Source organism: Uloborus diversus, chromosome 4, assembly GCF_026930045.1.
Source record: "Uloborus diversus isolate 005 chromosome 4, Udiv.v.3.1, whole genome shotgun sequence".
In the NCBI taxonomy this organism is placed as follows: Eukaryota; Metazoa; Arthropoda; class Arachnida; order Araneae; family Uloboridae; genus Uloborus; species Uloborus diversus.
In genome coordinates this window covers 116,068,260-116,092,691 of record NC_072734.1, presented here as the reverse complement: position 1 = coordinate 116,092,691, position 24,432 = coordinate 116,068,260, and the positions used below count along the sequence as shown (strand labels likewise).

The 24,432-nt window shown below is 33.0% G+C and overlaps 1 protein-coding gene across 1 annotated transcript in view; it reads right to left on the bottom strand.

Annotated features, from left to right (window-relative positions):
* The window catches only part of LOC129220513 (uncharacterized), a 287,706-nt gene that overhangs the window by 161,939 nt on the left and 101,335 nt on the right, over window positions 1-24,432 (bottom strand). The gene's annotated exons all lie outside the window — the stretch shown is intronic.

Below are 24,432 nucleotides of genomic sequence, written 5' to 3'. Positions count from 1 at the left end.
TATTCTGCTTTTTAGTATTGGATGAAAATTTTCAATAGACATTCAATGTTTCCGTCAGAAAATGACATAGACGGTTAAGTTGACGATAATGGACTTCGGTAACTTTATTCAGTCGATAAAATTAAGTTAAACAATAAACTGCACGATAAATATCATTTTAACCTAAAATATTTTATCTTTTTTCACATTTCTATGTACAACATAAGTTCACTGCATGCATACTGTTTTTAACGTGGAAATATAAACAGATATCACACATAAATTTACCTGCAAATGGATATAGCCGAATACAAAAATATTCCAGAATTAAACTAAGCAGAAATAAAAACACATATCTGCTAAAAAAAGGCAACTCAACCTAACATTTAATATACATTTTCCAGAATTGACATTAAAAATTCTTCATTCTGTAATGTGACTATCATATACTAATTACCAAATATTGTTCAAAAACATAGAGTAAATAAATTTAAAATAGAGGTCATGTATCTGGTGAAAACGAGATGGAACTGAAGCCAGAATTATGGGACACATATGTGCAAAAACAGACGGGGTTCTTCTGAAAATGTGGACGCTTAGCGAGAATGGTTATATACAATCTCGCGAATAAACAAAATTAAGTAGAGGGCTTATCGTTTTATATTTTAATTCATGTTTTGATTCAATTTCAGAAACTTGCCTCCTAAACTTGCAACAATGTCTAAGTTTAAATTAACTACCAATAGAGATTCAATAATATAATACAATGTTTTGAATTAAAATCCATCCCAAGATTTTTAGCGAGAAGCTAAGGATCTTGAGGTACATCGATCTTGCGGCATCATTTTTTTTAGTTTAGTGTGTCCTCTCTATCTTAGTCTGTGTTCAACAATGAACATGATTAAGAATGAATTTTCAATTGAAGGTTCGCTTACATTTCAGCTTGGGTATAGTTGAAAAATGCTAATGTACGTTCTAATAACATGTAAACGTAGGAAAAAATTTCACTTGACGCAAAAAAAATCAGAGATTTTTTCACATATTTCATTTTAACTTGTGCAAGTATTTTTTAAATTATATTACAGGATGTAATATAAGAGAATGTACAACTGATATATATGTAAAACTGATATTTAAATTAGAACAAGCAAAATATTTTAAGTTAAAAACTTTATTTGATCATAGAATATTGCATTGGCAGCAAGTTTGAGGTCGCATATAAAATTTCTAAAGAATCCAATCACATGAAGTGTTAAAAACTGATATGCAAGATTCCGCCCAAACAGACTTATACCAAACCAAGTCAATACAATTGGTATAAACTTATTAACTTTTGATAATTATTAATTTAACTACAGAATAGTGTATTGACAGCCGGTCTGAGATCGCATACCAAGCTCTTTAAGCATTCAATGACAGGAAGTGGGTGAAAAGAGCTGGAAATGTGTTAAGTAGTAAGATTTCACCCGAAAAAACATACAGCACAGCAAGTAAATAAAAACATGTTAAGAAAAATAACTACTTTACTAGGGGTTGAATACAGTGTATTATAAACGTATTGACTAGTGGGAACTCACACTGAAGCAATTTCACCTCTAACAACATTTACAATTCTCTTCCCTTATAGTTAACAGCCTCATAAGTAAAATGCATGTTCACTTTCTCAGAGAGCGTATACTGCTCTAAAAAGAAAAAATATGTTTTTCTAATTCTGTAATTTTTTTCTAACATTTAAATTTCTTTCAATTATTTTTTGATTATCATTACATTTATTTTTATTTGCTTCCAAGCAAAACTTAAATTTACTACTTGAATACAGTTACGTGACCATAGAGGAAAAGAAGTTCACAAAGGGTAAAATCTATATACTATAAAATATATGTATACTAAAATGAGCAATATATATATATATATATATATATATATATATATATATATATATATACGTTTCAGTCACCATGCAAGGAAGACACTTAAAATGCTTTCAAATTATTGTTGGGAAATAATGAAAATATCTTTTAGTTCGTTGAATTTATGAGGGTATAACAGCGGCTGGCTGAAGCATTAAGTAAAGGAATGGTGTTTAGTGCAATTTCTTTTTTATATATCTGACAAAGAAAGCTTAATAAATCTTACAAAAGAGTAGCAACAGCAGTTTGAACTATCAATCATTAACAAGCTCAATAACTGACTTTCCGACATTTCAACGAAGCTAAAGCGTTAATGCCAATGAATATCGCCACAGAACTATTGAACACATTTTAATTGAATTTGGACCGCGACTAAGCATTTTTAAAACAAAGAAAAACAGTCAGAACCTATATAATAAGTATAAATATTCGTGACTAAGTTCTAAGTATTTTTGTACAGTATAGTTGTGTGTGAAAAGTTGATAAATACAGGATAGTTATAAAATTACTTGGGGCGTTCAGACCCTTTAGTTAGAAAAGTGTTTTACGAAACATTGCCAAATTTCATGAGTGTACATAGCAGACCATGGGAATTGCATTATTACAATTTAGGAAAATAGCACCAAAGTTGACAACAGGAAGAACTTTGACACTGAAAAAATATTACTGTGAATACTAAAGCATTAAATGCAAAACAATACAGCACACATCAGTTTAATAACTAAATACTTGTTGCTCACACGGGAAATTTCAATCTCTAAAAAATGGATGAGAGACTAAAAGGCGCCTGAAGAAAATTGGAGCTTTAGCATGTACGCCTTTTCGACTATATTCATGTATACCTATATATATATATATATATATATATATATATATATATATATATATACATATATATATATATATATATATATATATATATATATATATATATATATATATATATATATATATATATATATATATATATATATATATATATATATATATATATATATATATATATATATATATATATATATATATATATATATATATATATATATATATATATATATATATATATATATATATATATATATATATATACACAGTACAGTAACGTAAATTGGTTTGAAATGTTTCTAAATTAGTTGATTTATTCTATTCTGTAGTAAGTGCTTGATAAAATGCTTTAAAGAAAAGAATCAGACAAAAACAAGGTAAGAAAAGGTCAACCGGCAACGTTGACAAAGCGTGATTGGAGTTTTAAAGTGAAAAAATTTACGAACAGTACACATTTGAGTGATATAAAAGTTTCTGCAGAGTTAAATAAAAATTTTACATTTAATTTTCACTTAAAATTGTTCGCAAAGTTCTCTGATTAGCTGGATTGAATGGGACGTCTTCCCGCAGAAATTTTCTTGGTCGTGCGAAAAACAGAAAGTTTACGCTTTTCGTCGCAAAAATCAATGATAAATAAGCTCAAAACGTTTCGGAATTACACCATACTTACAGATAAATATGAATTCAACATTTTTGGTTAAATTGTTGTATACATGTAAATAGAAGAAAAAAATAGGAACTTAATCTTATGAATTTAGTTGGAAGAGTTAATTTAGGATGGTGATGGTGCTCTGTGTGATGGTGCATATCAGTATCAGGACTTGGTAGTTTAGAATTTTTTGGCGAATTAATGAACAATGCTGTTCATTTAAATATTTTAAAAACCAATTTTAAACTCTTAGCCACTAATTTGGTTTTCGGAAACAACTTTGTTTTTTATCAAGATAACGATAAGAAGCACACGGTTTTCAACGCTTGTGTCTAATGCTTCGAAAATTGTCCTAAAGTTTAGAAAATGCCCCCTCAATCTCCAGATTTGAACTTAATGTAACATATTTAGAGATATCTAGAGGCGAGATTACAAAAATACGGCTTTGAAATGAAAATAGAGCTAAAAACAGTAAGACTCGAAGTGTGGTTGAACACTTACTCAGAAATTACGCAAAAAAAAGAAAGAAAAAAAAAAGAATGAAATCTGTTCCCAGACCTTTAAAAGGTGTTGTTGATACTGCATTATATTCTACTAAATAATAATTTAATAAAAGGTTAGATTGTTCAATAATATATAGACGTTTCGTAAAGTACGAAGACTTTTGTGAGATAAAATTTCCGGCACTTTTTGGGGTTAAAAAAAAAGGTTTAATATTTTTTTTAAAAAAATTCATGTAGTTTTGTTAAAAATTGATCATAGATTTTATAATTAAATATCTATTTCGAAATGTTAATTCTAACCAATGGATAGATGACTATTTCATCGAAAGTCGTAGGTGTACGAACACTTTTAGGAGCCGCTGTATATATATATATATATATATATATAGATAGATAGATAGATAGATAGATAGACAGATAGATAAGCCTTGGGGTTTTTAATGTGAAAATCGAAGTAACATCCCTACATAGCTAATAAAAAAATGCAAAAAACATTGTTATTGTAACCTCTGTTTTGATTCAAAAACTCTATTTTCTTGAAAATTCCTCGCTTAATGTTACAGAAGTATTCCTATATAATAAGAAAAGCACACTGAAAACCTAACAAGAAAATTCCACGAAATTGTAACAAAGAAAGAAGGTGGAAATACATTATCAAAATACCACACTGAAAAAAAAGGAGCCAAGAAACATTTCTTCGTAAAGATAATGGCGTCGAATAACAATAGGAAGAACAAAAACGAAGCTTGAAATTCCAGCACGCTACTTTTAAAGATTTTGTAAAGAGAGGAAAAAAACCTGCACTTTCGTCATTATGCTAAAACTAACGAATAGAAATGTGAGTTAAAACCTCGCAAAAAAAAGATGTGCACTCTCAGCATTTTGTGCATTCGAGATATAAGTGGATGAAAGTTTTCGAAAAAGAAGGAATAAATGCCTCAAAAAGTAGAAAAACCGTATTGCAAACACTGATTATATTTCTTTTCAAATAGGAAGCCTTACTTCTGTTTTTTATGTAAAGTTTTCAAACTTCATACGAAAATTCTTAACTTTTGCAGTCAAAATATGCAATCGGGAACTTTTTCTTTTAAGAACTGCATGTTTCTAAAAATTTTATATATTAACATACCTAAGTACAGACTGGAAGCCTTTTAAGAGATGAATGTACGATTCCTGTAGTAGGCCATGCACTATTACTTGTTTTACATATTCATACATTCTAATTCACTAAATAGTTTTCGCTTACTAGTTAGCTGAAAGCAGTTTTTCTGAATTATTGATGAAAATAATACGTTTCTTAGGTTTCACGCTTCAAGTGCATAGTTACACTATCTAGCTTCCATTACTTCGTTAATTTTTAAACGCTGACCAATTTCATTGATTTATGGGTTTGCTGACATGTTAATTATTTTTCTATCATCAATATTTACTTTATAGCATTTTTATTAGTGCTAAACTGTGGAAAGAAATTTCTAGAGATAAAGAGTACTTATACTTCCGAAAATATCTACACAATTTAAAAACACCTGTTGCTAGTTCAGTGAAGTAATGAAAGGTGATCACGTGATTTCCGTTGAATGATTTCATTAATATTTGGTGATGTTGCAGGGGAAAATTTGTCAGTTTATACCACGCATGAATTATGGCGAATTTCAAGATGCTGGAAATTGACAGCGTCCATGTGATACGACTATGTGGTATTTAAAACATGTCTTTGAGGACTCTTTAGCTTTAGTATTCTTGGCAAAATTAAATGTTTTGTAAAATTTCACATCAAAGAGAGTTTAGGTTCTTAGATCTGGTGGGAAAACTGGGCGTATAGCTTCTACTTGAGCCCCAATAGGAAGAAAGAGCTATACTTCACAAGAGGTGAAATATTTTTCCGTGTTTTGTAGCTCCCATACAAATGAGGAAAAGAATTTTCATGACTTATGATACTTTAATAATGCCGTTTGTGTGAGTAAGAAATGATATAATTTTGGGGGGCTCAACACAAAATTCTTAGTATTAAATAGAGCGAAATATTCTCGTTAAAAGTAGAGACCCTTATCTGAAGTTTAGTTGCCTCTGTTATGTATACTAAACATTGATAGAATCTTAACAAATTGAGTATTTAAATTTACAAAATTTAAATTATATCAAAATCTGGAAAAGAAATTAAGAAAAAGTTTCAGTTCGCTTTGAGATAACCTGATATATTTGATTTTTCTCCATGTTTGATTTCGAACACTGTAAATATTTAGGAAAATGATAATACGGACGGTAATTACAGAATAACGGCTTGTGAGGAATATATATAGACGTTTCTGTAAGATATTTCTGTTCAACGATGTAACGATCCGACGTAAACTGTGGATTTGCATAAGAAAAACCTTGTTATAGTGAATTTTAGGATTTTAGCCTTTTTATAGAGGAAAAACCCTATGACATTTTCTGAGCAACAGTCGCTGACAAACTTGGCAAAGATCTACCTCAAATTGGGGATTTGTGCATGAAATAACCCGTATCTGAATTCCTTAACTTCAAATATATATATATATATATATATATATATATATATATATATATATATATATATATATATATATATATATATATATGAGGGTGGTCCTTATTTATATGGGAAGAAAAAAATTTCGGAATTCAACAAGTGACGCCCCCTAGTTTTGTGACACTATAGTAAAAAGTAACGTGTGTAAAATTTGAACTCGATCGGTCAATAATAACACGTGCCCCTAGGCGGTTGAACTTTAACACTTTTGATAATTTTCCCACAAATCTTCGAGTTTTTACTTCAGACCCAGTACATCGTTTCTCCTAGGTTTTCAAAATATTTTTAGAAGTGAGGTAGCACTAAAATTAATCTTTTTAATTACTTTATATCATCTGAAGATTTTACGTTGAATAAGAATGAAATAATGCTTTAGAAACTTTCTTTAATCGTACGCTTTTCTCAACGTATCTCGATAGTGTGTACTTTTTCCCGATAGTCTTGGACGATCTGAATAAATTGCTTTGTGACTCATATTTGGTAAATTAGTTGTGAAATTCTTCAATTAATTGTGCTCCTCTGTCAGTTGTATCATTCACAATTTTCAGTATTTTAACACTCTCTCTTCCCCTTTAAATAGCTTCCTTCATTTTGCCGTGAATCAGGATCAAATAGGAAAAATCTTTTAGTGTTTGTAACTTATCAAACAGTTTTATTGACTCGTAATTGATTCTATAAAGAGGAAGATCTTTACTAAGAAAGTATTCCAAATCATCTACTGTTATCTAAAATTTATTAAACAGTCATCAGACACATCTTCCTTATCTCACGCATTTTTTGGACTAGTCTTTTCCTATCTTCAAAGTTAATTCCTTCATCCAATACGGACAAAGCTACTAGTTTATCCCCTAAATACCATAAGTGATTTATGAATTTTCCAATCACTGCGTCTGCTGCATGTTTGTAGCCATTTTGTACGCTGCTAGTTTTTCAGACATATTATACTATTCAAAGGAGCCTCGATTGGGTTGCTGCGAAAAACCATATCTTCGCACAGCATTTAATTGTAAAATAGCATTGAAGGGCTTTCTTTTCATGTAAGGTCAATTTAAATTGTTTCCCAAATAAAAAAATTTTCGAACAAAAATTCCTTTTGCCACTCATGTGACTCAGGGATAAGCTCCAGGTTGCCGAAAACATATCCCTGTAGGAGGAATTTCACCAGGAAATATTATTACAAGTTATGAGAATTCTCTGTAATCATTCTCAATTCCGCTTTTTACGAACAATAATATGTCATCAATTTCGTCTTTTAGAATTTAAGTGGTATGTGTACTTGATTGAAATGTTATAAGTTCTGAATGATGGAGATCTTTCCACAAAATTTTGAAGCGCTTAAATAATTGAATATCTTATCTAGAACAAATAAAGGCAAGAACTTCTTTAAGGACACACTCTGCAGAACGATTTCAAGTGCATGATGATGGCAATCAAAATGTAATATATCACTGTTCAGTTTTTGCTCTAAAAAAATTGCATGCACAATTTATACGGTTGTTACTGCAAGTCGTTGTATGAAACACTACAGCTAGAACAATTAGCAAATAAAGAGCTATCATCTAAGATATCATATACAACTGAAGAAATATCCAAGGAATTCCGAGTAGCTGTTCAATATTAGGAATGAAGCTATCACGGTAATTCTGTCGGCGTTCTTTTTCCAGTTACATCTGGATATAGCTTTGTATCCCAGTGAATAACTAAAAAACCTAAATTTAAATTCATGAAATTTAATTTTACCTCTCGAAGATTTTTTTTGCTCTCTTAAGGAATGTACGATTGATCACTAGGTCATTTGGATTTAAATTTACTGCATCTACATAGGCTGTAAATAAATGAACAACAATTTTATCCCTAATATGGCATTTGTCTAACTGTGATGAAAGGCGAGCAGATATCAATAGTTGTCAAGCTTTTTAGCATTTTGGTAGACCAGCTGCAGGAAACAAAAGTTCAACAGCTTAGGATAGATACCTATTTCGGTTTCTAAATCTTGTGAATCGCAAGAATATGATGATAATAAAGGACTGTGTACTGAAATAGAAGAAAATTAATTTAAAGTATAGATTTCTACATTGTTCCAATCTGGATATTTTTTTTTAAATTTATATTTTAGTTATGGAAAATACAGTATGTTTTTATGTCAGGAGTAATCGAGGATTTTTCGAAATTTATATTTTAAAAATTAAAAATTGCATAAGCAGTTAGGTTTATTCATAACTAAAGAACAGCAAATTAAAATATAATTGCAATAACTTATATTTATAGCATTGAAACCTTGCGACTCCATTTGAAACACCTATTACATACACAGGGAATTTTGTAAATGAACACCCCCCAAAGCCTAGTGGAGGCAATTTGTTGTTCTCAGATACCGTTCATTAATGGCCTAGGCCATTAATTAGTGGCCTATAGAATCCCTTGTGTCCATCTTGATGGGAAGAAACGTTCCCCTGCCGCTTGGTTGGAGCAAACGCAGAAGAGCGGTACGTTTGACCCAAGGCCATTGGTGTACATTTTATTCTTTGTAACATGTTAAATTTTACAGAATGAAAGTGAGAGAATGGTCGATCTGGAAGTAGCAGCACCTATTGAGGTTCAAAATTACTTTAAATATAAAACGTTAGAATATTTTTTCATAAAAATGAGAAAATCCGCAATTTTTTCTTCGAAACTCAAAGAAGGGGGCCCTAGGGGCACGTGTTAATATTAATGGATTGACTTTAAATTTTGCAATGATCATTTATTTGTACAATGGAACAAATTGAGGGGGCGTCGCGTAAAATATCTGCAACTTCAAAAATAAGGACCACCCTAATATATATATATATATATATATATATATATATATATATATATATATATATATATATATATATATATATATATATATATATATATATATATATATATATATATATATATATATATATATATACACACAAATACATATATAAAATTTAAACTAACATGTGCGTTGACACATTAAATGGAAATTCTAATTTCATCTTCCGTTTTCGAAAAAATAACGATAGATCATAATTACCTGGTGAATAAAAAAATGGTTGCCAAGACGAAGAATTTCTAACGCAAAAAACTAATCTTGGAATAGGTATACTACATCAAATATTCCTTAAGGGTCGATTAACCTCTACCTGCCTCTATTACAAATGTTATTTCTCCTGATTATCTCGATTTCTTCTTTACAGGGTAGCATGTAATCTTCTCTTGAATAATGTCTCTAGATTTCTTCGACATTACTTTTACGAAAATAGGTTATTTAGTTCTGATTATTATGCCGTGCTGTATAAGTACGTTTTAGTTTTTTGTGCATTGAAAAAACGATTAAAGGTAGAAAATTATCTCTTGTAACGATTTATTTTAGACTTCGTATTTGGCATAATAATTTAGTTAGTTTAACGAACAAAATTATACTTTTTATTCCTGCAAATACTTGTTTTCGTTAAGCCATGCATTATTAATACAGGCCAGTGATGACAAAAATACAAGATGAGTAATAGCTGAACTTAATGTATTATAGGTGCTGATTTCGGTCAAAATAATGAAAAAATTCCATCACTTTACATGCTTGTTAAAAATTTAATTTTATGCTGATTTTTACGTGATTTGTCCACGATTTTTTTTTCTTTTCTTTTTTTTGGACTTGGATTTCTTTTCTATTTTCCTGATCATTTTCTACGCTGGTGAATTCCGAAACTTGCACTATATCCCTCTGAGGCATTCCCCGATCACTTTCGCCCTCCCTCTACCCAATTGGACACTCCGTACATTAAAAAGAGATCTATGAATTCTTGGCTCTCGTTCATTAACAAAATCAAGTATGCTGATTACAGTTGGATCATTTGCTGTGATTTGAAAGTTATCTTCATGCCTTTTGGTCAGCAAGGCGAATACACAAGGAACCCGTGCTCTACTTGTGGATGGAACAGCCGTGATAAGACACAACATTGGGTCAGAAAAGAATGGTCCGAAAGACAGAATCTGGAACCAGCCTCCAAAAATGCGATACGAAAAAGCTTAGTTGATCCAAAAAAAAAAAGTTTTTTTATTACCGATAATCCACATAAAACTAGCCATAATGAAGCAATTTGTCAAGGTTTTACCAAAAGATGATAACTGCTTTAACTACCTGTGCAAGAAGTTAATTGACTTACAAAAAGTCAAGTTGAAATGGGGGATCTTTGTTGGTCCAGATATCCTTAAACTCACGAAGAACAAAGTATTTGAAACAACCAAGAGAGCGCATTGAAAATATCTTCGGGTTTCCTTTAAAGATGCCCTTCGTAAAGTTCTGGGCCAATTTCTAGCGTTTAGATGCTCCATGTGTTTATTAAATTACATTTCCTTCACTCACATGTGGAGTTTTCCTTATAAAAATTAGGATGTGTGAGTAAAGAACAGGGTGAAAGTTTCCTACCAAGACATTAAAGATATGGAGCGTAACTATCAAGGAAGATGGGACAGAAACATGCTTGCCGACTATTGTTGGATGTTAACGACAGATGAACCTGGGATTAAACGTAAAAAAAGAACGTCAAAATGAAATTTCACAGGAGAATGGGTAGGTACAACTTAAATATAAACCCTTTTTTTGCAATATTTAATTTTTTTGCTATTAAAAATTTGAGTCTAGGTTTCATGCATATAATTTGCTCGTCTTGGTAAGTTGACCACTTTATACACGTTACATCTAAATAAAAAAAGATTAAAACAATATGTTGGTGATTGAGGAACCTGCATGCATTTTTTTAATTTTTTTAAATGAAAATTTAAGCCATTTTATAACGATAGACACCGATTTCAGTTCATTCGGACGGCTAGTTATTTTTTAATTAATTTTTAAAGTCTCTCGATTAGCCCCGCCCCCTTAGTTTCCCCATCTCCGCTGATGACGTCAAGATTCATTCCCGCTCCCCGCTCCTTCTGGCACTGGACGCACGTGCGTCTATAGAACAACGCTATCATTCTCAAGATGGCTACACGCACAAACTGCCGAACTGCAAGTACTATATTTTACCTCATTGAAATATTCATCATCGTACATAACAAGTTGAATATTGTTAGAGTACCAAGAAATAAAAATAGTGCAATGCCATCAACACTATTAAAAAGAGAGAGAGAAAAAAAACTAAATTATGTTATTCACCCTTCTGTTGCAAAAGTTACTTTACAGAAACTAACAGAATTGTATATTAATTATATAAAATTGTTTTACTTTTTACAAAAGCTATGCCTGATCACCCCCCCCCCTTTTTTTTTTATTCCTCGAATTGAAACGAGTTTATTTTCTTTGAGGATAGAATGTTATTTTTTATGTATTGATTTATTTCATTTTGCTCTGCTTCAACTATTGCATTCAAAACAATTATTGAAATCAAAAGTCTCGATTTGAATTTTGAGTAATTTTTAAGATTAAAAAAAGGAAGAGGCTTTTTGAACGATTTGCATCTCTAGTCTGCAAAATTCATGAATAAAAATAATAATGAATAAATAAAATACATTACGAGCAAACAATAAAAATGAGGAAGAAACGTATTGAAGAAATGATAAATTTTCAAACATTTTAAATTTAAAATCACATTTCCTTTTTACTTCAAAACTTATTGAAAGAAGTAGAAAATTCGAAAGGAGTTACAATAAAGATTAATATAGTTTTCATTTATTAATTTGTATTACTTTCCTCTGCTCTAACTTCTGCGTCCAAAACCTGGGTCGTACGAAGACGTAACGTTGCCCTCCCCCCCCCCATGCGACCAGAAAAATTAAGCTGGTTCGTTGTACTTCAATGCACAATAGACGAACGTCTTAGTAATTTAATTGTTAAAGAATAAAAGTCTGAGTAGGTAGTAATATTAAAAAAGGAGCAAATGAATTTTTTATTTATATTTATTAAGTGTTAGCTTTTCTAAAACAATTTTCGCAAAAAGGAATAGTGTTAAAAAAACTAAATTATATTTATCTGTAAAAAGTCACTATATCAGATAAAAAAGAAGCAATCAAAAATTAATTCACTACGAATTTAAATCAATCTGAAAACATGTATAAGCAGTTAAAAGCACAAAAAAAAAAAATGAATATTAATTAACCTAACAAATTACGTGTTATTTTTCAGATCAATAATATTAATCTGAACTGGTCAAAATAAAAAAAAAAGATATAAAGAGAATGGGGTTGTTTCCGAAATTGATAAGAAATATTTTTTCCTGAAAGGGCATGCTTAAAAACATAGGATTTGATCATTTTTTAAATAATTTGACAAAGTTTAATATTCTTAAAAATTATATTAATCGGTGCGCAAATTCAATTTCTTTTTTTTACGCTTCTGCGCATGACACCACAAGTGATGAAATACCATTCACTGATGCCATTACCGCAGAGCACAGTATTTAATTCGCTTCTGAATTATCATAACCTGGAAACGTGCTAGACAGCAAGCGTAAACATTCAGCGCGCCAGTGGAGTGCGCGCCAAAGTTCATCACTTTTGATATCATAAAGACCACGCCTTGTTTGAAAAATAGGACGTTTTGAAAAATTAATTATAAATTTAACGTTTTGAAAATAAAAGTTTTCCTGGCTCCGTGTTATTTCTTTTTCGTTCTATAAACTTCAGTGATTAAAAGTAGTACTTTTGACTGATGGAAACAACCCCATTAGGAGAAAAAAGCGCGTAAATTTGACAAAGATAGAAAACAGTAAAGTTGATATCTGCTTAATGGTATAAAGTATTAAATTAAGAAGATTTATTCCCCCATATTCCATGCGGGGAGAGATATCTGCCTAGCTTGACACTTGCAACTTGTTTGATATCTTAATTTATTTTTTGAGTGTCATTATTTTTCATGGCTAAAATGGCAAGTAGTGTTTATTTGCTTTGCCTCATTAATGAACACAAATACTGTTTTATGAATGTCAGCATCTTTTGAAACATGTGACAGTCACTCAGGCCTGATTAAGGCACATGTTTACTTGGCCCTGGGCCTGGGGTCAATCTTCCTAAGGGGCTTCGAATTTTTAAAAAACCTATGCACAGCAGGTGTGAAAAGGAAAAAAAAAATCATGAATCATGTTTTAAGTAAATGTTAAACATTATTTTGCGTTGACTTAAAGTGATAGAATAGAGAGGGGGGGGGGGGGTTCCAAAGCAAAGAAGGCCTTGGCCTCAATTTTAGTTAGTAAGGCCCTGCAGTCACTGGCACTGGTCTAGCTTAAAATTCTGAGTGGTATCCATAAATATAGAAATAAATCGTTCATTTTTGTTTTCTTTATTAATTTTTAAATTTTACTTTAAAGTGATTTTATTTTGAACTAGCCGCCTGCGGCGACCAGCTGGTCCACCTTTTTACGTCAGGGGTGCCGCCTTCGGCGGCTGCTTAAACAATTTAGCGACGACATTAATCAATGTTTTTCTCTATAAATCAGTATTATCATTCGCTTTTTTTACGCCAATGTTGCCGCCATCGGCGGCTGCTTAAATTAATTTCGTGGCGGTGTCAATCAATCTATATCTATCTATATCATTAATAATTTGAATAAAATATTTTCTAGATCTGTCTCCAGTTTCGTCGTTTGGAATATTTTTAAAGGAGGGGGAGGGGAGACACAAACGACGTACTCTTCATGCAAATTTTGTCGAATAATAACGAAAAGCACTTCCACTTTTATGTGAAAGCATTGTTTTTTCAAAGTCATGGTGTATGTGGGGGAGGGAGGGGGGGCATGGACACCCAATGTGCAAGCAGCCACCTACGGCGGCTGTTTAACTAACTTGTCATTTACCTTTTTACTTCAAGTTTGCCGCCTTCGGTGGTTGTTTAAATAAATTTGGCAGCAGTATTAATCAATCCATCTCTATCTTTTTTTTGTGCCATTCACATTTTTACGCCAAGATTGCCGCCTTCGGCGGCTATCTACCTTTACAATCTATCTCTACATTTTCTTATCCATCTCTATTTATTTTGACCTCCTCACCCATTTCCTAATAAAAACAAAGAACACTCAAAAAACCGCTTTTTTTCATTTAAGTAGAGCAAAAAAAAAAAAAAAAAGCTCAAATTCCCCGTAGTGTGCAAAAAGTAGCGTTTGACAAAGATAAAAAAAAATCTCGCTGTTTTTATTGAATTAATGGTCACAACTATGAAATGTAACGTAATATAGATACAGCGAAAGGTCCAGCTTGGGGGGGGGGGTGGAAAATGAAATAAATGCAATCCCTAAATAACACAAAAAAAAAAGGAAAGAAAAAAAGCAAGCGCTGCCGAAAAAACACGTGGTCATCACGTCAAAAAATGAAGTAAGCTATATAGTAAAAAAAAAAAGATTAACTTTGCTTGCGATTAAAATTCCATCGCAAATATCGAATCGAAACCCAAGTAGTGACGTCACAGGCATAAAAGATTGAAGAACGCTTTTTTCGACTGATGCGTGAAAGGACATGATGTGTTCAGCATTAAAAATATTGTAAAAAAAAAACTATTGCGTATTTTTAAGAACTTTTTTCTTTTGAAGAGGGCGAAATGGTTTTACTATTACCAACTTAAATTTCAGAAATGAGGCTTTGATACTTCTCGCAGGATGATATTAGAAAAAAATAAAACCCAGGAAAACATGCAAATTAAAGGTTTTTTCAAAAATTCATAAAAAATACAAAAATTGCTCTATCTTCAAAATTTTTTTGTTCATCATATTTAAAATTAAATTTCCGACACTATAGTATCAAAAATATTTGTCTGGCGCGATTGGTTCGGGGTCTGTGAGGTTAAAAGTAGGGGAAGGGTGGGCAAAGTGGCCACTGCGGGCATAGTGGCCACGGCCGATTTCTCTGCCACCCAGTGGCGCTACGCAGCGGCCAACGCCTCAACTACTGCGTGAGACCTTCATTAGTGTTCCATAGCGTTGTGAAGGTGATCAGTTTACGTGTTCCGATTTTAATGTCAAATTTGTTGTTTTTCAAGTTGTTGATGTAAGGTAAGTGGTCTACTTTACTTTGTATATCTATAACTACGACCCTAGTAAGTAATGCTGACAATAACCATTGAAAAGAGTGTAATTTAGGCTATCAATTCATGTGTAGGAGTAAGAGCTGGGTGTAACAGGTGTCCGTGTAAAGTCGCATTTTCGTAATGGCGTCAGAAAGGGCAAAGTGGCCACAGCAGTGGCCACTTTACCCTCTACCGTGGCTACTTTGCCCGACACCAACAATTTTAGTTTTTAATATAAAATATATTTATTTTACCTGTCCCCCGAACCCAGGTTAGGTATCCTATAGCAAGTATTTAGTTTTATTTTCAATATGTTTATTAATATATAGAAAAAAGTAAAATTAAATGTCTTGTATGCAACTACAACTTATTTCCATTTTTTTTTTTCAGTTGGAGTCATGGTCTCTAAATATAAACGGAAAAGCGAGCAACAGTCTTGGGATCCTCAGGCGATGCAGCGGGCTATCGACGCCGTGAAAGATGGTATGCCAATGCAGACAGCTGCCAAAAGCTTCAATGTTCCAAGGAACACGTTGAAACGCCGGGTTTTAAATAGGAACCAGCATGCTAAGGCAACAAACAAAGTTCTTGGCCACTACCGTCCTGTTTTCACTGCAGAACAAGAAGAGCAGCTTGTAAAACATCTTCTAGAAATGGAGATACGCTTTTTCGGAATCACTGTACCTGATTTGCGGAGTCTTGCGTACAAACTTGCAGAGCAAAATAAAATCCCACATAACTTCAACAATGAAAAAAAAATGGCTGGGAAAGATTGGGTTAGGGGCTTTAGACAGCGCCACCCTGAAATGGTGTTGAGAGTACCAGAGGCAACTTCGGCGGCAAGAGCTCAAGCGTTTAACAAAGTAAATGTTTCGAAGTTCTTCGACATTTTAGAGGATGTCCAGAAAAACCATTTATATCCTCCTCACAGGGTTTACAATGTCGACGAAACAGGACTTATGACTGTCCAGACTAAATCGTCAAAGGTTTTTGCGCTTAAAGGCAGACGACAAGTTGGCTCTCTCACATCTGCTGAAAGAGGTGTTCTTTCGACATTTGTAGTTTCTATGTCAGCAGGGGGGACTTTTATACCTCCTATGGTCATATTTCCAAGGCAGCGGATGAAAGTTGAGCTCCAGGATGGTTCTCCGCCAGGGACAGTTTTCGCCTGCCATCCATCAGGATGGATGCAAACGGACATTTTCACTCAATGGTTTGAGCACTTTTTACGCTTTGCTAAGCCTTCAGAAGACGACCCTGTTTTATTGGTACTTGATGGACATGCAACGCACGCCAGGAACCTTGAATTTCTAGAAAAGGCCAGGAAAAACCATACAACTGTGGTTTGCATCCCCCCTCATTGCAGTCACAAGCTCCAGCCGTTAGACGTTGCGTTTATGGGGCCATTTAACACCTATTATGTACAAGCAATTGAGAGATTCTTGCGAAATAACCCTGGTAGGCAAGTAACCCAATATCAAGTGTCTCGTCTTCTCGGGGAGTCATTTTTGAGCGCAGCTACTCCTACTGTTGCGGTTAACGGATTTAGAAGGTGTGGCATAGTGCCAATCAACAGAGATGTGTTCACTGAAGCAGATTTTATTGCTTCTACAACAACGGAAATTCCCAATCCATCTCAGTCACACCGCACAGCTGACATCAATCCAGTTTCACCGGACTCTGATAAAGAAGGATCTGCTGATGCCGATCCCAACGCAAGTGCAACATCAGGGCCTGTTGATCCCGATCCCGAAGAAAGCACAAGCTCAGGGCCTATATTAGGTGCCGGAGACCCCACAGCATTATTTGTTCTCGTCTCTTCAACCCTAAATGCCTCAAATGATGGTCGTCCATTAAAACCCGATGCCTCATCTGCCTTAAGCTCCATGCCTAGTACCTCATCTGCTGTAAGTCCAACCGCCATACCCAGCCAATACATCATTTGCTGTTAGCCCTCAAGATATTGTCCCGATTCCAAAAATAAATATCATCAAAAGAAAAAATAAAAGAAAAAAGGGTTCGGCTGCAGTTTTAACCTCAAGCCCTTACAAGGCTGAACTTGAAGCAGCGAAGGCAGAAAAGGAAGACAAAGAAAAACTGAAGAGGATCAAACTAGAGAAAAAAGAAGAAAAAAAGAAGTTGGCTACCAAGAAAAAGAAACCAGCTGTCAAACAGAAAAGGAAACCAAAAGTGGGAAATCGTGCTTTGTTTTTGAACGAATCTGACAGTGATGAAAGTGACGTGGATTGTTTGTTCTGCCAGGACTCGTTCTCAAAATCAAAAGAAAATGGGGGGATAAGGTGTTCGGCTTGCCACAAATGGGCACATGAAGCGTGTGCTGGATGTGAAGAAGAGGACAATGAATTTATTTGTGACCTGTGTAAATAGACTGCAAACATGAGACAAAAAATCATGAAAGTTGTGATTACATTTATTATATTTATTACATTTATCTTAGTTTTGTAAATTATCTTGAATTTGTGACAATATATACATAGTTTGGTATTTATAATGCATTTGTAGTATTATTTTTGACATCGGGCAAAGTAGCCACCCTGTGTCCGTTTTGCCCTACCCCATCGGGCAAAGTGGCCATTTGGTAGGGCGTGACAAAACAATTATTTTTATAAAAAGTAACTAAGATAGAGGTTAATACTATTTTTTTTAATGAGTATAACAATATATGCTATCTTATAAATAATTTTCATTTCTTTTGAACAATTATAACTACTTAAAAAAAATAAGTTTTCCTTAGAGTGGCCACTATGCCCACCCTTCCCCTACTAAAAAGTGCTAAAAATCACATAAAAAATTAAATAACTTTTTTTCTAATTAAAATATCAAAAATCGAAGCCCGAGGTGCACAACTTCAGCAAAAACTACACCTGTATACCAAATTTCATCTTTCTAGGCCTTACCGTTTTCCCGGGATGCGCGCCACACACACACACACACACACACACAAACATCTTATTTTATTATATGTATAGATTAGTTAATGATGTACAGCTCAAAATGAATTTTTCAAAGGGGGGGGGGGGGTGTCTCAATAAACCGTACGCCCATGACATCGGTCAATAAATGCTCTGTATTTAATTTATTGTGTAAACAATATGAAGTAATTTACTTGTGAATAAAATATTGATGTTCAATTCAAAGTCAGTTTTCTTGTTGTCGGAATTTCGGGGGTTGAGGGTGGGTGATTCACAGCTAAGATATACACCTCTTCCTCTTCTGAAGATCAAAATAAGAGCACCTTTGTTTTCAATAAACAACGGCAAACCACGCTGCGCTCCTATCCTCTTCGTTTCGACTCCTTCGGAACCGGTTCTATTGTAACCCAGGGACTGAATCTTGACGTTGTGCATGCTCCTCCTCTTTTTGTGTCACGTGAGTTTCGTTCCGTTTTTAGCTAATTTTAAGCTGTAATTTTGAAGAATCCAAGTCAGTTTTTTAAAAACTGAGTTGATTTTTGGGAGTTTTAAGTAGAGGACTATTCAAATCAACCAACGTTCCGCTATTACCCGAACCATGCAGGATCCTCATTCGATGCATAAACTGCAAACTCAAGGGAACGCTTAGTATTATTTTCGTAATCATTATAGAAAGTAATTTATGTGTCCGAAATAACGCTTAGCTGCAGCTAATTCATGCTTCATTTAAGTTCTTGTGCTCTATTCCTTAGACTGTTTTTATATTAAATTAAGAAAAACAATACAGACACAATGGGGTCGGTTCCAAAATTTTAAAAGTATTTTTTTTTGAAAGAGCATTCTTAGAAACATAGGATCTGACCATTTTTAATTAATTTATTTAAGTTTAATATTTTTAAAAAATTACTTAAATCGGTGCGCTTTGATTGCATAATAGCTGAATATTCTGCCAATGCTATCAAAAATGATGAAACGCCATTTCGTGTTGCCATTCAGAGAGTAAAATATTTAATTCGCATCTTTTCTCACTTTTGTTGGCAACGATATGGTTGATAGCAAGCGTAGAGCGCATTTTTAATTCACTTCTTGATTATCATAAGTGTAAGTGCGGTGGAAAGATGCGCCAAAGAGCATCATTTGTGACGTCATCAAGACCACGTCTTGTTTGAAAAATCGGACATTTAAAAGAAATAATTAAAAAATAACTGTTGGGAAAATGAAAGTATTTTCTAGGTCCATATTATTTTTTCGCTTATTGTATCATAATTTCACAGACTAAAAGTATTACTTTTGACTCAAGAAAACAACCCCATTAGAGAAACAAATGTGCTTACATAAAAAACATTCGTTTGCTAATACAGGCACAAGGGTTACAAACACTTTATTGTAACGTTGCGTTATTTTTTACTATAAAAGAAATGTAAATTTAACCACAAAACGTTTTTACCACGCCAAACAAAAGCACATTAAATGAAATATGAGATGTTACATTTTATGATGCATAAACATGTAACTCCTCAACATTTCAGGCATGCCTTTCCGTACTAGTAGCAAAGTTAAGTGCTTCACATTTCTGGTTTACTTTCCGAAAATATGGCTCGTTGATCTCGTTAAATTTTACTACGTCATGCAGCGAAACGGCAGGACTCATTGCGTGGCAAAATTAACGGTCTGTTAAGTGGTTACATAAACTATATCCATAATTAAAATATCTCTACAGCATTTTGTTTTTATCATTAATTGTGATGATTTTTTTAAAGTAAATTTTAGTATCTTGAACGATGTGACTCAATTTGCGATACATTTTTTTTCTTGTGTGATTTTGATTTGAGAGATCTAACGTGATAATTCCAAGCTTGAGTAGTCTGACCAATAAATGAGCATTAATCACAATTTCTTTAGTAAAAATTCATAAAATCGTTAAAATCTGGATTACTTTGTACTTGACGTCAGAAAACGTTTTATTGATATGCGTGGATTATCATTAAAAAAAAGAGAAGACTTTGATGGAAGGTTTTAATCTTTTATTTTATCGGGAGGGGGGGATGAAGGGAGTTTGAAGGCGTTTAAATAAAAAAAAAAAAGATGCACCTACTCAGTACAGAGAAATGTTAGATTTTCTAGTAGTCTCCTTGTTATAATGGTCTAGAAAAAAGTTACTAGTGCTGATTTTTCCAAGAAAAAACATTTGAAACGTTAATGTTAAAAACAAATTACATGGATATGTTCCTTTTCTAGTGGAACTACCCTAAATAACATGCGTTTGCATCAGTGAAGAAGTATTTGCAAATGCGTGTGCTATACGAAAAACGCTTTTCCCAAGCTACGTACTGAACTTTTCTTTAAAAAATCAGCTCCAGTAATTTTTGGGAGAAGGTAAATGATGTTTTTTTTGCTAACTTTACAATATACTTTTCAGTGAGAATACTGCCGTGTGCAGGTAAAGAGCAGTAACTGCAAATTTTGCGTTTTTCATTCTTTTGCATTTTTGTTATCTATTGCACGTTATCTTTATTGTACACTGTTAAAACTACAGGTTGCATTCGGCACCTTTCAGGGGTGAAACGCTTGTTCACCAGCGGCACCTAATACGGAGCCGAAATTGCACCTCTAACTAGGGTGAAAAACAGGCACCTTTTAAAAAATAGGCAGCCGGGGTGAAAAGAATGAACCTTCGGAGAGAGAAATGGCACCCTTACTGTAGATCCTCCCCCCCCTCCCCCGTATTGTGTGCGTTTTTGAATACAGTTGCGTATTTTTCTTTTTTTAATAGTTTTGTTTTGATTCATGACAGTCTACGTTTTGCACACTTTTCACATTGCATGAATTCAGTACTGGAAATGATTAAAACTTGTAATTACAGCATTTGACCATATTTCAGAGTTTTCAACATAGTTAAGAAGTGCTCATTGCTTTAATTCATCTGATCGTTCTCTACATTAGTGTTTCTCAACCTCTTTTGACCCTCGGGTCGGTAAAAACAAATGAAAAACATTGCGGACCTGCGAAATTTTTATCCTTTTCTTAAAAATAAATAAAATAAATAGTAATAATTATAATAACTCTCGGGGTGGTAAAAAACTTGTGAAAAAATTCTGCGTACTGATGAGTTTTTTTGTTTTTTTTGTTTTACAAAGTAATATTAAAAATGAATAAAACAATAAATATCTACAGACTTTATTTGGTATCAAAGAGTTGTCACAAATATATTTAAAGTTAAAGACGAGTAATTATTTGAATAATCATAGTTAAGTTAATGATCATTTGTGAGAAATAACCGCACCGAAAGTAAAGTGTAGATGTACTTATGAATTATTTACATGAAGAGCCAAAAATATTCTGGGATATTAAAGTTTAAAATTTCAATCAAAATAACAATAAAATAAAATGCGCATAAAATTTTTCGACAGTTAAAAATTTAAAGAAATTCCTAACACTATCGAATAACCGCTAACAGGAAATGATTCAAACACTTGAACGAAAAAGCAAAAGAAAAAGATAGACGGAGAGAGATTTCTTTATTTTTTGCGCTCGCTACACGAAGAACAAGAATCATTTTTATTTAGGTTCTCACTTGTTGATTATTGAAAATATCATTGCGGTTACTGTTTCGGTGATTAAATGTTGCTTATCGAGTACTCAAGAAAATAATGATAGATATATTTAGTAGCGTTTTCAATGATGGAATTTTCACGACAGTAACGGTAACCTGAAAACAAACAACTAACGGTACTATGGTATCGTAACGGACTAACGGTAACTGAAAAGCATTAAACGTACTTTTAACTATGTTTGAAAGCCCTAAAAGCTACAAAGTGATCAAAAGCTGTACTTACTTGTTATTTTAAAGAATTATCCTACAAAAGTTGAGATTTAATCCAATAGTGTACTTCATTCAATGTGAAAGACGTAGAAGCCACGCGTAGTGCAACCTATCATTCGTCCGCCATATTGAAGTGGTTGAATGGTGAATGTATGCCGGAAGCGCATACGCCAGCAAATCATTTAGCGATTGCTTGCTGTTTTGGCACCCCTGTCTACGATTGTCTGCTACTTTCGCACCTCTGCTTTACTTCCTGGCCAGTATGGCACCCTTGGTCACCATGCTTTCACCTTAGGGGGAATATATTCACTCGTCTGGAACCTCTGGTTATAACGGTGTACAAGCTCGCTTGTTTGGTTTCCGTTGAAAAAAAGAAGCGAAAATAACGTCTAATTCCAACATTTTCCTATTGTTAGTATGGAATCCGACACACATTTCTTCAAATATCTCAAAAACTCATTTCTGCAGATACTGCAGTTTACCTGCACATGGCAGAATAATGTTAGGGATGCGATATCGTTGTCTCGTAGGTTTGTGAAGATTACCTTTCTGATCTTTATTTCTTGAAGGGACACGATGTTTTTTCATAACGAGCTATCTTATAGCGATTTATGGTAGAAAATACCAGCTATTTCTACGGTGGATTGATTTGATTCAGCTGGGGTAAGTAACTTTATGATTTTTTGTTGATCGATGAATTGAAAGCAGTCACAGTATCCTAACATTCTCAGAGTGATGATTAATCATTCAAAGTTCAAAGTTTCAGTTATCTTTCATTACCAGTAATTAATACAAATGGAACTGCTTTAAAATTTAATTATTTAACGCTAACAGTTTTTAGATTAAGCGTGTGTTTTTTTTTGTACTTTTTGAATTTGGTGTAATGTTTTTATTTGCATACTGAAACTTAGTTTGTGAAAGTAAGAAATTTGCGTGCATAGTTTCAACACACTGAAGCAACGACAAACAAGATGGGACAATCAATAAATATTTGTTTTACACAGTATGTTTTTACAAAAAAAAAAAAAAAAAAAAAAATGCTTTTTATTTAATTTTTTTTTTTTTAGATGAAAAATAATTCTTTAAGACTTTTGTTACATTAACCTTTGGCAGCTGATGTTATAAAATGGGGTCAATGCATGATATTTGTCGTCTCGTTTAGATCGGCTTGAACCACTTGTTTATTAGTTTGCTTGCATAAAAGCTGGACACAAACTTATAACGTGACACATTATTATAGTATAAGCAACCAAAAGTCGAGTGTTATATTTGTAGGAAAACTATGAGGAAGATCAGGGATACATTTGATGAAATTTATGACATACATCGCTGAAAACGTTATATGAAATGATTTTAAATGCAATCGAAATGCAAAAGCATATGCTCTTAAAAACCCTTTGACACGCATTCCAGAAGTTCGTACGTGCTCACATATCTAGCAGATTACATTGGTCATTCTAAACTTGGAGTTAATTAACGCAGTTTACTGCTTAGTGTCAGGAATACTGAAATATCTGTAATAATACGCAAGTAAAATTTAACAGTTATTCGACGAGATTAAAAGCAAATGACTTCACCTTTTACATTTAAAAAAAAATCAACCTACCCACTATTTTAGGCAAAATGAATAATCATAAAAAATATTAAAACACATTACATTGTTCAAAGATACTAATGAATATATGAATATGTTTTCATAACATTATAGCCCTTCAAAGTTAACCTGTAGATTCATTATATGAGGCAGTGAGGAGCAAAGATACGTAAATGCCCAAATTAAAAAATTTGGAGATAATCATTATAAATAATAGTAAGTGAAACACTATTCTATCTTGCTGCAAGATATAGTAATAGTAGCCCTGATCGGTTCTGTTACATAGCATGATTCATAAAAACGTTTCAATGAAAACTTACCCAGGACCGGACTTTTAAATGCGTTTAACTCAAAACTTGAAAATGTTCACTTTTATCTTTTTGCTTCTCACTGCATAACACGAAATTGCTTATCTCTTTATAGTAAATAAAAGGAAGGTTTCAAAGACATTCTGGAAGGAAGTCTGTGGCGAGTTTGCGTCCAATAGACCCCATAGCACCTACAGCATTTAAATTTTGTACAAAATTACTTCGAGCCCCGGGGGTGTGCACCTAGGGTTTTATTTTTTAAAAATTCGAATTAGTTTTTTTGTAATTAATTTTTGAAGCTCAAATTTTGCGAAAATTGCCTATTATTGCCTACGTAAGGGGTGAAAAATTACTTG